Source organism: Pleurodeles waltl, chromosome 12, assembly GCF_031143425.1.
Source record: "Pleurodeles waltl isolate 20211129_DDA chromosome 12, aPleWal1.hap1.20221129, whole genome shotgun sequence".
NCBI lineage: Eukaryota > Metazoa > Chordata > Amphibia > Caudata > Salamandridae > Pleurodeles > Pleurodeles waltl.
In genome coordinates, this window is record NC_090451.1 from 238,181,699 (window position 1) to 238,196,462 (window position 14,764).

Consider the following 14,764-nt stretch of genomic DNA (forward strand, 5'->3'; position numbering starts at 1 on the left):
CTGTTGGTCGTGAAGGAGCAGAAAGACAAGGGCAGGTAGTATTTGGAGTTCCGGGTCCATGGAGTCGTCGTTCCTCGTGGGATGTGTAGAAGGTGAGCGTTTTCCCACAGCAAAAGCTGTTTCCGCCGTGTTTTTATCCACGGTGAATCCGCCCCGGAAAAGGTGGCGGATTGGCCTGTTGTGATACTGTGGGCGGTACATTGTCTCCCGCCTGTCTGTTGGCAGTGACCGCCGCGCTGCTTGTCTGTACCGCCGTGGCGGGCGTTGTGTTAAAGTGGCAGTCTTTGTTGGCGGTTTCCGCCAGGGTCATAATTCCCTTTTTTTGTCTGGCTGACTGTTTGCGGTATTACCACATCTTTAACACCGTCCGCCAGGGTTGTAATGACCCCCAAAATGTCTTCTCTGGAGTGGTTTTCCCTTCCTTCATCCTCGGATACTGGTGGCACTTCAGTCGCTAGGTACTGCTCCACTTCCGGCATGGCACCCAGCGTGGAATCACAGGTACAGCCAGTGGGGGAGCAGGGCATTGCCCAACTCTCTGTAGCAAACGGCATATCTGGCACTGGATCCCCCAGTCCCTCAGGCTCTAGACTTGGGGATTGGTATAGTTTGAAGAATGACACATTTCTACTTATAAATTAATTTCCTCTCTGTTCATGTATCAAAGTCCCTCGGACCTCTGTGACATTCCATGGCATTGGTTGAAAAGGCAGTCTGAATTCACCTCCCTGATGCCGATTCTTGAGTAGCACTAGATCACCCACTCGAAGTTCTATGTCTTGGGCACATCTTTTCTTAGACATGAGGTCATTGTTGATGCAGCGTCAGCGTAGTGTGTCAGCCATCTGTTCTTGTAACGCAGAGGGACTCTGAAAATGTGGAATCGTTTTGCCACCCTTCGGTGTGTGCATAGGGAGCTCGGTGACACTTTGGTAGTAGCATAAGGGGTGAGCTGGTACTCCTGTAAAAATGCATAAAGAGCATGCTCTATGTTCTGCCCCTTAGCTACAGCAGTTCTCAGGACTTTGTTAAAGTTCTCATAAAATGTTCTGCCTCTCTGTTTGCTTGAGGCCAACAAGGCATATTGCATGAGAGGCCAGATATTCAGGGAAGTCCTTGCTTGAGAAAGGTGGGCCATTATTGGGTCGGAGTTCCTGAATGAGTCCATGGGTGGCCAGGATCTTTTCTATACAGGGAATAGTTTGTTCAGTCGTAGTGGATTCCAGAACTTCCACCTCTGGATACTTGGAGATGTAATTAATGCTGACCAGCATGTGCCGCACATCAGGCACGATTCCCAAGTCCCTGTGCCAAGGAGCTGAGGGGATGGGCTCTGTGATGATGGAGGCAGGAAGCTCGGCCGGACCAACTGTTTGGCAGATGTTGCAATATTGCACAGCCGACTCAACCTGCTGCTCCAGCCTGGGGAACTACACCTTGCATCGTAGCCTTGCTTTTGTTTTTACCATCTCTTGATGTGCAGCATGGGCGAGGTCTATGACCCTTTGTTGTAGGGACACCGGAATGACTAGTATCAGACCCCTTAAGGGACACCCTTTCGCTCTTACCTAACATGGTGTAGGGAGGACAACATCAGGTATGCCTCCTCCGTCTTTTTGGACACGATCTACGTCATGGCATGCCATCTCCCAGTGATGACGCTGGATATGGGCAGTTGCAAACACTCATTAGTCTGGATGGCCACCTTGATCTCCTCCAGAGAGATGGCTAATGTTTGTGATCATTTCACCACTATCCGCACATATTCCTCAATGTCTTCTGCATCAGCCTCTTCTCGAGCAGTGGCTGGCCTAGCATGCTGAGAGAGGTAGTCAGTGTAGTTCTGAGCTCCTGGACGATAGACCACAGAAAACTGATACTACTGCAGTTGGAGGATCCACTTTTTGATCCTGGGAGGTGGTTTGGAGGATAACCCATTGAACAACGGGATGAGGGGCTTGTGATCAGTGTAAACCATAAAGGGCTGGCGATACAGGTAGAGATAAAAATGACATCCACCCCAGTGAAGAGCTATGGCCTCCTCCTCAATGTGGGAATACTGTTGTTCGTGTCTGTTAATGCTTCAATGGCGTAGGCCGCTGGGGCCCATTCCTCATTGTTCCCTTTGTAGGACAGGACTGCCCCAAGTCCTGTGGGGCTGGCATCCACTGAAAGTTCTGATTCTTTGGAGAAGTCAAAGTATACTAGAGTGGTGTGTGCTGACAGGGCTTGTTTGGTGGCTTGAAAAGGTGCCTCTTGCCTGGGCCACCATTCCCAGGCTACACTGGTCTTGGTCAGTTCTCAAAGAGGTGCAGTGAGTGAGGTGAGGTTTTGAATTAATCTCCCACAGTACGTGTCCATCTCTAGAAAACTACGAACTCCCATGACAGATGTGGTAGTAGGTGTAGACTGAGGCGGACATTCTGACCCTGGCGGGCGGCGGTTGCCGCCCGCCAGGCGGGAACCGCCATTTGTCCGCTACGCGGTCAAAAGACCGCTGCCGGCATTCCAACCTTCCCGCTGGGCCGGCCGGCGCTACCCATGGTAGCGCCGGCCGGCCCAGCGGGATGGAGGCCTGCAACACAGAATCCGGCTCCGAATGGAGCCGGCGGTGTTGCGGGCGTGCGACGGGTGCAGTTGCACCCGTCGCGCTTTTCACTGTCTGCTAGGCAGACAGTGAAAAGCTTCATGGGGCCCTGTTAGGGGGCCCCTGCACTGCCCATGCCAGTGGCATGGGCAGTGCAGGGGCCCCCAGGGGCCCCAAGACACCCGTTCCCGCCAGCCTCTTCCTGGCGGTGACAACCGCCAGAAACAGGCTGGTGGGAAGGGGGTCAGAATCCCCATGGCAGTGCTGCTTGCAGCGCTGCCCTGGCGGATTCGCCCAGCTGAGGGAAAACCGGCGGGAAACCGCCGCTCCCGGTTTTCTGACCGCGGCGGTTGGGCTTGGAAGCACCGCCAGCCTGTTGGCGGTGCTTCCGTCATTCGCGACAGGGTCAGAATGACCCCCTGAATGTCTTGGACCTTTCCGGGTCAGGCATTAAGCCTTTTTCTGGAAAATGGTATCCAAAGAATGCAATGTCTGGCTCCATAAACACACGTCTATGTAGGAAAATGCCACTGTTGGCATAGTTACCCCCTAACATTTTGCCTTTTGTTAAAGCCAGCTTTGTATGGAAGTGTGCTGGGACCCTGCTAACCAGGCCCCAGCACCAGCGTTCTTTGCCTAAAACTGTACCTTTGTTTCCACAATTGGCACAGCCCTGGCACACAGTTGAGTCCTTTGTAAAAGGTACCGCTGGTAGCAAGGGACCTGTGACCAGGGAAGGTCTCTGAGGGCCTGCAGCATGTATTATGCCACCCTGGGGACCCCTCACTCAGCACATGCACACTGCCTCACAGCTTGTCTGTGCTGGTGGGGAGAAAAAGACTAAGGGGGTCATTCTGACCTCGGCGGTAAAAGGCGCTTACCGCCGGTCAGAAGACCGCCATAACACCGCCGCGGTCGCGGTAAACCGCCACGGTCATTCTGACCCGCAACTGGCAAACCGCCAAAAACCCGACATCAACAAAATTCCGCCACACCAACGGCCAGCGAAAAACTGGCGATGACCAAACCTCCACCGTCACGCCAACAGAAATACGCCCATGCCATTCCGACCCACAAATCCCCGCAGCGGTCTTTCAACCGCGGTATTCCATTGGCGGTACACACCGCCGCGGTCAAAATACACACACCTTTACAAAACACTACCACATAGGACAATTCAAAATACACACACCTGAGACACATACACACACCACTCCCACACACCCAATACAATATAAAACACACACCCACAAACCCTTACGACCACAATTGCGACTGAAGGACAGAGAGAGACAGCACAGAATAGAGTAGACCATCACACAGAGGCAAATCACAACATCACCCACACAATATCCACGCACAAAACACCATACACCACCACACTCACCACACTCTACAACACATACACCACCCCTCACCTCATCCACACCACCCCATGGCACCCCAAGGACACCCCAGGTTCTCTGACGCAGAACTCAGGGTCATGGTGGAGGAAATAGTTCGGGTAGAGCCCCAGCTCTTCGGGACACAGGTGCAGCACACCACCATTGCCAGGAAGATGGAGCTATGGCAAAGAATAGTGGACAGGGTCAACGCTGTGGGACAGCATCCACGAAATCGGGACGACATCAGGAAGCGGTGGAACGACCTACGGGGGAAGGTGCGTTCCATGGTATCAAGGCACAACATTGCGGTGCAGAAGACTGACGGCGGACCCCCACCTACTCCTCCAGAATTCACAGCATGGGAGGAGCAAGTCTTGCACATCCTGCATCCTGAGGGCCTCGCAGGAGTAGGCGGAGGAATGGACTCTGGTAAGTCAAATCTTCACTACTTCATTCCCCCCACCCCACCTGCATGCCAAATCATACCCCCACCCTCACCCCCACCCCCATCACACCAACTCATTGCAAATGGCTCACCATCACAACCCACCCATCCCAAAACCTAGCCCTGCATGCGTCCCCAAAGCATGGACACCCATCACCAAAGCATGCCCACTGCACATACCCATCTCCCCCACAAGCCACCGTCACAACAGCCCCCACAAGGGAATGCCAGCACTGGGGTACACGGCCACCCACCCATTACACGAAATGGCACACACAGAAGCAATAACCATACTCTTATACCCCTGCAGGACCTGAACGCCACCACACTGCCCAGGAGGGTCCAGAGATGTCCATCCCACCCCCAGAAGAGGCCCCCAGTGATGACAGCAGCTCTGTCTCCCTGGACCCAGATGACCAGCCCGGCCCATCGGGGACCTCGGGACAGTCGGTTCCCCACAGACAGCCACAGGCTACAGCAGACCTAACCCCCTCTGGGAACACCAGCACAGCTCCCACCCAGCGGGCCCATGCCTCTGTCTCCAGGACACGTCAATCAGCGGTGTGTCCACCACTACAGGGCACCCAGGTTGACCCACCACCCCAACAACAACAGGGACCTGGGGGCAGTGGTAGTGGGCACACGGTCCAGGGGACAGAGGCCCAGGGAAACAGGGGAACAGGGAGGGCTGCTGTGCGACAGGGGGGGACAGGCCCAGGGAACCGACTCTCCAAGAGGCCCTCTCCTCCATCATGAGAGCATACCACCGCTCCCAGGAGACGATGGCTACGGTACTGGCCAGGTTCCAGGAGCTCCAGGTACTGCAGGAGGAACAGTACATGGGGTTCAGAGAGGAACTGAGAAACATTAGTTCCGCAATGGGGACCATCATCGTGACTCTTAACCAGATAGTCACCACATTGCGGGACCATGTGGCACCACAAAGGGCCCCTGTCACTAGCATGGACCAAGACCAGGCTACCACCTCCGCCGGCGCTAGTGGACAGGAGGCCCCCACACAATGACAGGCCACCAGAACCCCACCTCCTGCAGAAGAAGAACCATCCCGCAAGCGGTACCTGAGATCTCAGAAGAAGACAGAGTAGAATGCCAGGACCCCCGCCAGCAAAGGATACCCCCTGATGTCATCCCACTGTCCCACATTGTCACCCTGTCCAAACTTAAACTGCCCCTGCTCCATACTTCCACAGGCATATGGACAATGCACCTGTGAGACTGAAAACTGGACTCTGCCATGGACATTACTCCACCATCACCCATCACTGTTTTTCTACCATGTCCCTAAATTTAGCACTTTAATAAAATCACTTACTGCACTTAAAAAATCTGGAGTCTGCTTGTATTTTGAACAAATGTATTAGACATAACGGTGCCAAAATGTTCAGTTACATTGTGATGACAACATACCACTGTCACACAGCTGTAGTCCATGGGCAAACAAAGTAGAGGTCACGCAGTGGGGCCCACAGCTCTGAAAACGGAAGGGAAAGTCACAACTCAGTTAACAGGAACTGGGGGGAAACACAGACAGTAGAGAGGCAGGAGACTTTAAGTAAATGTAAAATGGCGGGGTTGATTCGTACCTGTGTGCTACTGAAAATACTGTTGTATCACTGTGTCCCTGTTGTCTGTGTCGTCCCCGTCGTCTTCCTCCTCTTCACTCTCCACAGGCTCCACAGCTGCTACAACACCACCATCTGGACCATCCTCCTGCAGGAAAGGCACCTGGCGTCGCAAAGCCAGGTTGTGAAGCATACAGCAGGCCACGATGATATGGCACACCTTGTTTGGTGAGTACATTAGGGATCCACCTGTCATATGCAGGCACCTAAACCTGGCCTTCAGGAGGCCGAAGGTCCGCTCGATCACCCTCCTAGTCCGCCCATGGGCCTCATTGTACCGTTCCTCTGCCCTGGTCCGGGGATTCCTCACTGGGGTCAGTAGCCACGACAGGTTGGGGTAACCAGAGTCACCAATTAGCCACACACGGTGTCTCTGTAGCTGTTCCATCACATAAGGGATGCTGCTATTTCGCATGATGTACGCGTCATGCACTGACCCAGGGAACTTGGCATTTACATCGGAGATGTACTGGTCAGCCAAACAGACCACCTGGACATTCATCGAATGATAACTTTTTCTGTTCCTGTACACCTGCTCACTTTCACTGGGGGGAACCAAAGCCACATGGGTCCCATCAATGGCACCAATGATGTTGGGGATATGTCCAAGTGCATAGAAATCACCCTTCACTGTAGCCAAATCGCCCACCTCAGGGAAAACAATGTAGCTCCGCATGTATTTCATCAGGGCAGACAACACTCTGGACAAAACCTTAGAAAACATAGGCTGAGACATCCCTGATGATATGGCCACTGTTGTTTGGAATGATCCACTTGCCAAAAAATGGAGTACTGACAGCACCTGCACCAGAGGGGGAATCCCTGTGGGTTGGCGAATGGGGGACATCAGGTCTGGCTCCAGCTGGACACACAGTTCCTGTATAGTGGCTCGGTCAAGTCTGTATGTCAGTATGACATGTCTTTCTTCCATTGTCGACAGGTCCACCAGCGGTCTGTACAAGGGAAGATTCCTCCATCTCCTCTCAAGTCCCAGCGGACGGTGCCTAGGAAGGACAACATGGAGCACAGAGTCAAGCAACCCACAGGTACGTAACCACAGCTTGCACAGAACACGATTCGCTATGCATTGAATGGCTTGTATGAGTGGCAATGCAACGCCTAGGCCTGTGTGACGCAGTAGAAATTAAGCCATGTGGGCCCTTGAAATGGCGGCTGCCTGACCTGTGAAGTGTGACAATGGAATGTGAGGTCAATGCGCTGGCGTGGCACACCGTGGCGGTAGGCGGTCGAAGACCGCGGCGCAAAGCAGCATTGGTTAACATTGAACCCTATGGGTCTCAGGAGCCAATGACGATGTGCGCCGGCGGTCGCGGTACGCACCGCCGCGGTACGCACCGCCGCGGGCGTGACCGCCATTTTCTATCTGCTTAATCACTCGAGACCTGATCATCCACAGGAGAGGACCTATACTGCAAGTGCTGCTGTGATCTCGGTCTGGAAGAGACAATGGCTGCTGCGACTGGGGAAAGGGCCCCTGCCTTCACATCTGAGGAATTGGAGAAACTTGTTGATGGGGTCCTCCCCCAGTATGCGCTACTCCACGGTCCTCCAGACCAACAGGTAAGTACACTGGGACCATGCTTTGTGGGCAATGCCTGGGTTGAGTGGGGTGAATGAACGATGGTGCGGAGGGGAGCGTATGAGGCATGCATCAAACGACAGATGAGAGCATGTGCCACATGGCAAGTGTGGGGATGGGGGGACACTCACATCGAGCATGCCGAAAATTCTGATATTGTATTTTCTCTCCCTGTACGTGTCACATAGGTCAGGGCCCATCAGAAAGTCGACATTTGGCGTACCATCGCCAAGGACGTCTGGACCCTGGGGGTCCACAACAGACGGGGCACCCACTGCCGCAAGAGGTGGGAGGACATCCGCCGCGGGAGCAGAAAGACCGCGGAGGCTCCGCGAGGGATGGCCTCCCAACGTAGGAGGGGTGCCACTTGTCAATTGACCCCCCTGGTGTCTCGGATCCTGGCGGTGGCCTACCTAGATTTGGATGGGCGCGTGAGGACATCACAGCAGACACAAGGGGGTGAGTACACTCTCATTCTGCTGACTATGCGCGCAGTGGAGGTGTCTGGGTGGGGGAGGAGGGCTGTGGGTATCCCTAGGCCAGGGCGATTTCTGTAGGCTAGGCCCCTCCGTAAGGCATGGCCCTGTGCCCCCGCCCCCCACCTCTGTAGGGTGCCAAGTACAGCTATCCATGGCCCTGTGTCACCTATGTGTGCAGTTGTCGTCCATAGGCTTGTAGGCCATGTCCCACTGATTGAGTAGTGTACCCCAAGTGCGCGGCGTAGTGCAGGGGGCTTCTGTGTCTGTCCTCTCCGCCAACTGTGTTGCCAATGCATGCACTCAACATGTCTTTATTCTCCACCCCCCCCCCTTTTTTGGTCTGCTCTTCCTGTTCATGTGTGCATTAGCATCATCTGGCGGAGGAGAAGTGGCATTGGAGCACGAGGGAGCTGCATCTCACATGGCCCCGGAGGGCCATGCAACGGACTCTGATTTGACCAGTGAGACGGAGGGCGAGGGGGGCTCCACAACGGGGACACGTGGAGACATCAGCGACACCGACACGTCCTCGGAAGGGAGCTCCCTTGTGGTGGCGGCAACATCCGTGCCCACCGCAACAACAGGTACAGCCGCCACCCAGCGCACCAGCTCCGCCCTCCCAGCAGCCCCTCAGCGTTCGCCCCGTGCCCGCTCGCACACCAAGGCGGGCATCTCCTTCGCCCTAGGCACCTCAGGCCCTGCCCCAGTTCCCCCTGCTGCCCTCAGTGAGGAGGTCATGGACCTCCTCCGGACGCTCATTGTTGGGCAGTCTACCCTTTTGAATGCCATCCAGGGGGTGGAAAGGGAGGTGCATCGGATCAATGCATACCTGGAGGTCAGGCTGCCCATCAGCGATCGTTCAACGCTCTGGCCTCAGCACTGACGGCAGCCATTGTCCCTGTCTCCTGCCTCCCTCCTCCAACTCCCTCCACCCAGTCCCACTCCCCTGTTCTTCTGCCTATCCCAGACACACCTACAGACCAGCCTGCACACACCTCAACACCCAAGGTCAGCTCATCCAAACATAAGCACCACACATCACAGAAGCATTCACACAAGCAACATCCACATGCAGACATGCCAACAGCCACTGCCTCCTCTGTGTCCCCCTCCTCCTCGTCTCCCTCCTCCCTCCCTGTGACGTCCCAACTCACACTTGCATGCACCACTTCATCAGCCACTACGTCCATCACCAGCACACCCACCAGAACACTCCGCACACGTGCAGTCACCACCCCCATTGCCATTTACACGTCCCCTGTGTCCTCTCCCAGTGTGTCTGTCACCCCCTCTTCCAAACCACACAAACGCAGGCAGCCACCCACCCAACAGCCATCCACCTCACGACAGCCTCCGTCACAAGCACCTGCACCCATAGACAGCACACTTGACTCTCCTACAACCACATCCTCTTCCTCCACTCCCATACCCACTGCACCTACCCTTCCCATTGCTCCTAAAAAGTTTTTCCTCTCCAAAATTAACCTCTTTCCATCACCTGATCCACCCCCTCCATCTCATAAAAGTCCAATCTGCACCTCAGCCACCACAACCCCTGGACCTACAAGGACCATAGTCCAGGGATATTGGAGTCCCCCACCTTCGAGGGCAGCCACATCGGCCAGCAGCAAAGGGACAGCCAGCCCACCCGCTGGGAAAAAAACAAAAAAAGCCAAGGGCCGGCGCGAGAAAACAGAGACGGCAGCCTCCACAGGCACCACCCTGGCACCGTCAGGGAGTGGGGTGCCACCTGGCACATCTCCAAAGGGAGGTAAGGGCCACAGAGGATCAGGCAAGGATGGCAAGGGCAGCACAGCCGACGAGTCCGGCAGCAGGCGAGCTGCCCAGGAGGGCCCCACCAGCTCCATTCCGGGGGTGAAGGAGGACACCCATGGGCACGGGACACCAGCACAGGAGGGCCCAGCAAGCGAGAAGTCGGATGGCGAGTGAACACCATCTATTGGCCGGATCTGGTGCCCTGGAGACACATGTGAAGCACCGCTGAACAGGGCACCGCCGTCTCAAGAACCGCTGAACAGGGCCCTTTAAGACAAGCACCGCTGAACATGGCCCTTCAAGACAAGCACCGCTGAACAGGGCACCGCCGTGTCAAGAACCGCTGAACATGGCCCTTCAAGACAAGCACCGCTGAACATGGCCCTTCAAGACAAGCACCGCTGAACAGGGCACCGCCGTGTCAAGAACCGCTGAACATGGCCCTTCAAGACAAGAACCGCTGAACATGGCCCTTCAAGACAAGAACCGCTGAACAGGGCCCATCAAGACAAGCACTGCTGAACAGGGCCCTTCAAGACAAGCACCGTTGAACAGGGCACCGCCGTGTCAAGAACCGCTGAACAGGGCCCTTCAAGACAAGAACCGCTGAACATGGCCCTTCAAGACAAGAACCGCTGAACAGGGCCCTTCAAGACAAGCACCGCTGAACAGGGCACCGCCGTCTCAAGAACCGCTGAACAGGGCCCTTCAAGACAAGAACCGCTGAACAGGGCCCTTCAAGACAAGCACCGCTGAACAGGGCCCTTCAAGGCAAGCACCGCTGAACAGGGCCCTTCAAGACAAGAACCGCTGAACAGGGCCCTTTAAGACAAGCACCCCTGAACAGGGCCCTTCAAGACAAGCACCGCTGAACAGGGCACCGCCGTCTCAAGAACCGCTGAACAGGGCCCTTCAAGACAAGAACCGCTGAACATGGCCCTTCAAGACAAGCACCGCTGAACAGGGCACCGCCGTCTCAAGAACCGCTGAACAGGGCCCTTCAAGACAAGCACCGCTGAACAGGGCACCGCCGTCTCAAGAACCGCTGAACAGGGCCCTTCAAGACAAGAACCGCTGAACATGGCCCTTCAAGACAAGCACCGCTGAACAGGGCACCGCCGTCTCAAGAACCGCTGAACAGGGCCCTTCAAGACAAGCACCGCTGAACAGGGCACCGCCGTCTCAAGAACCGCTGAACAGGGCCCTTCAAGACAAGCACCGCTGAACAGGGCACCGCCGTCTCAAGAACCGCTGAACAGGGCCCTTCAAGTCAAGAACCGCTGAACATGGCCCTTCAAGACAAGCACCGCTGAACAGGGCACCGCCGTCTCAAGAACCGCTGAACAGGGCCCTTCAAGACAAGCACCGCTGAACAGGGCCCTTCAAGACAAGCACCGCTGAACAGGGCCCTTCAAGACAAGCACCGCTGAACAGGGCACCGCTGTCTCAAGAACCGCTGAACAGGGCCCTTCAAGACAAGCACTGCTGAACAGGGCACCGCCGTCTCTGCACCGCTCCGCTTGGCCCTTCATCTCAAGCACAGCTCCGCTGGGCCCTTCATCTCAAGCACCGCTCCGCTGGGCACCGCCGTCTCTGCACCGCTCCGCTTGGCCCTTCATCTCAAGCACCGCTCCGCTGGGCCCTTCATCTCAAGCACCGCTCCGCTGGGCACCGCCGTCTCTGCACCGCTCCGCTTGGCCCTTCATCTCAAGCACCGCTCCGCTGGGCCCTTCATCTCAAGCACCGCTCCGCTGGGCACCGCCGTCTCTGCACCGCTCCGCTGGGCACCGCCGTCTCTGCACCGCTCCGCTTGGCCCTTCATCTCAAGCACCGCTCCGCTGGGCACCGCCGTCTCTGCACCGCTCCGCTGGGCACCGCCGTCTCTGCACCGCTCCGGTTGGCCCTTCATCTCAAGCACCGCTCCGCTTGGCCCTTCATCTCAAGCACCGCTGACACATTGGCAGAAGGGGCAGGCCCGGATCAGTGTCGGACAGGGCTGCACGATACACTCTGTGCACCAAGAGTCCTCCAGTACCGCTGGAGTCTGTCATCCACTTGTGAGACTGTGGCTTTGCACTCCCCAGGATGGCACAGTGGGCAACCCACCCACTGTAGAGACTTGAGAGACTGTGGCTTTGCACTCCCCAGGATGGCACAGTGGGCAAGCCACCCACTGTAGAGACTTGAGAGACTGTGGCTTTGCACTCCCCAGGATGGCACAGTGGGAAACCCACCCACTGTAGAGACTTGAGAGACTGTGGCTTTGCACTCCCCAGGATTGAACATTGGCCGTGGAGGCCCCTCGTGGATCTGGCGTCGTGGACTCATGTGGCTGAGGTGGCCCCCCTTCCCTTCCCCCTGAGGTGACTGTAGTTTTCCTATCTGATGCCCCTGCAGTGTTCTCTCCAATGGATTCGGGTCTCATGTGTGGGCTTTGCCCATGTGTTGAGGACCATTGGCCCACGTACAATGACAGAAAGCCAATTCTGACAGGACAATATACATATGTGTATATAGTTATGGGATGTTCGTCTTACTTATTTACTTTGCCTTACAATATATTTGTATTACAATTACTTATTATTTTGTCTTTGCATTCTTCCGGGGGGTTTGGGGGGTGTCACTCTGAGTTGTTGCTCTGCATTGGTGTGTAGGTAGTTGGGGGTGGGGGTGGGGGTGTGTCGCGTATGTGTGTGCCCGTAATCTTTTCTCCTCCCCCCTCCCGTGTGTCGTAGGTGCAGTACTCACTGTTGTCTTCTGCGCCGGCGTTCGTGCTCCTGGTAGAGGAGCAGGTAGACAATAGCTGGTAGGATGTGTAGTTCTGGTTCCATGCTGTCCAGATTCCTCGTGGAGTGTGTAGAGGTGAGCGTTTTCCCGTTCGTAGTCTGTTTCCGCCGTGTTTTTATCGGCGGGGCTCCCGCCCCGGAAAAGGTGGCGGATTGGTGAGTTGTGATAGGGTGGGCGGTACATTGTCTGCCGCCTGTCTGTTGGCGGTGACCGCCGCGCTGCTTGTCTGTACCGCCGTGGCGGTCGGAGTGTTAAAGTGGCGGGCAGTGTTGGCGGTTCCCGCCAGGGTCGGAATTCCATTTTTTTGGCCGCCTGCCTGTTTGCGGGTTTGCCCGCCGCTTTAACACCGACCGCCAGGGTTGGAATGACCCCCTAAGTCGACATGGCACTCCCCTCAGAGTGCCATGCCCACAACCCACTTCTTGTGGCATAGGTAAGTCACCCCTCTAGCATGCCTTACAGCCCTAAGGTAGGATGCACTGTACTACAGGTGAGGGCATAACTGCATAAGCACTATGCCCCCACAGTGTCTAAGTCAATTCTTAGACATTGTAAGTGCAGGGCAGCCATACTGCGTTTTTGACAAACTCCAGACCATATACTAACTCCACAATTCCATAATGGCTACACTGAATACTGAGAAATTTGGTATCAAACTTCTCAACACAATAAACCCACACTGATGCCAGTGTGGGATTTATTGAGAAAATGCACACAGAGGGCATTTTTTAGATGCCCCCTGCATGCCAGTCCAACTGCTAGTGCTAGGCTGACTGGTCTCTGCCAGTCTGCCACTTCCAGAGAAGTTTCTGGCCACATGGGGTGAGTTCCTTTCTGCACTCTGTGACCAGGAACAAAGCCTGTCCTGGGTGGAGGTTTTTCACCCTCCCCCTGCAGGAACTGTAACACCTGGTGGTGAGCCTCAATGGCTCAAGCCTGGTGTTACAGCACCCCAGGGCTCCAGCTAGTGGAGATGCCCGCCCCCGGACACAGTCCCCACTTTTGGCGGCAAGTCCAGGGAGATAATGAGAAAAACAAGGAGGAGTCACCCCCTCAGCCAGGTCCACCCCTAAAGTGACCAGAGCTGAAGTGACCCCCTCCTTGGAAAATCCTCCATCTTGCTTTGGAGGATTTAGCCCAATAGGGATAGAGATGTGCTCCCCTCCCCAAAGGGAGGGAGCACAAGGAGGGTGAAGCCACCCTCAAGGACAGAAGTCATTGGCTACTGCCCTGTGACCCTAACACACCCCTAAATTCAGTATTTAGGGGCAACCCTGAACCCAGAAATTTAGATTCCTTATGACCTACAAAGAAGAAGGGCTCCTTAGCTGAAAAAACCCACAGAGAAGAAGGGAGACCACAACTGCTTTGGCCCCGGCCCTACAGGCCTGTCTCCTACTTCTGAGAACCTGCACCAGCGACACACCCTGCAGGCCCAGGGACCTCTGCTGACTCAAAGGACTGCCCTGCACCTAAGAAGGATCAAGAACTCCAGTGGACAGCAGACCTGTCCAACCAAGAAAGAAGAAACCATCTTTAAAGGGACACTCACCTCACTCCAGAAGTGTGAGTCCCCACCACTCTGCACCCGACGCCCCTGGCCCGTGTCCTGAGAAACCAACGACCCAGAGAGGATCCTCAGGCGACTCCGATGTGTCCACCCTGGGTTGACCTCCCTGCACCCCCACAATGATGCCTGCAGAGGGAATCCCGAGGACCCCCCTGACCGCGACTGCCCAGGTCAAAGATATCCGACGCCTGGAGACACACTGCACCTGCAGCCCCCAGGCTCTTGAGAAACCAACCACCGGTGCAGCAACGACCAGTAGATGGCCCTCACCCTTGCCCAGTCAGTGGCTGGCCCGAGAAGCCCCCCTGTGCCCTGCCTGCAACATCTGAGTGACCCCCCGGGTCCCTCCATTGAAACCTATTGAATACCCAACACCCAGTTTGCCCGCTGCACCCAGCCGCCTCTGTGCTGCTGAGGGTGTGTTTTGTGTGCCTTCTTGGGGTCCCCCCAGTGCTCTACCAAACCCCCCTTGTCTGCCCTCCGAGGACGCGG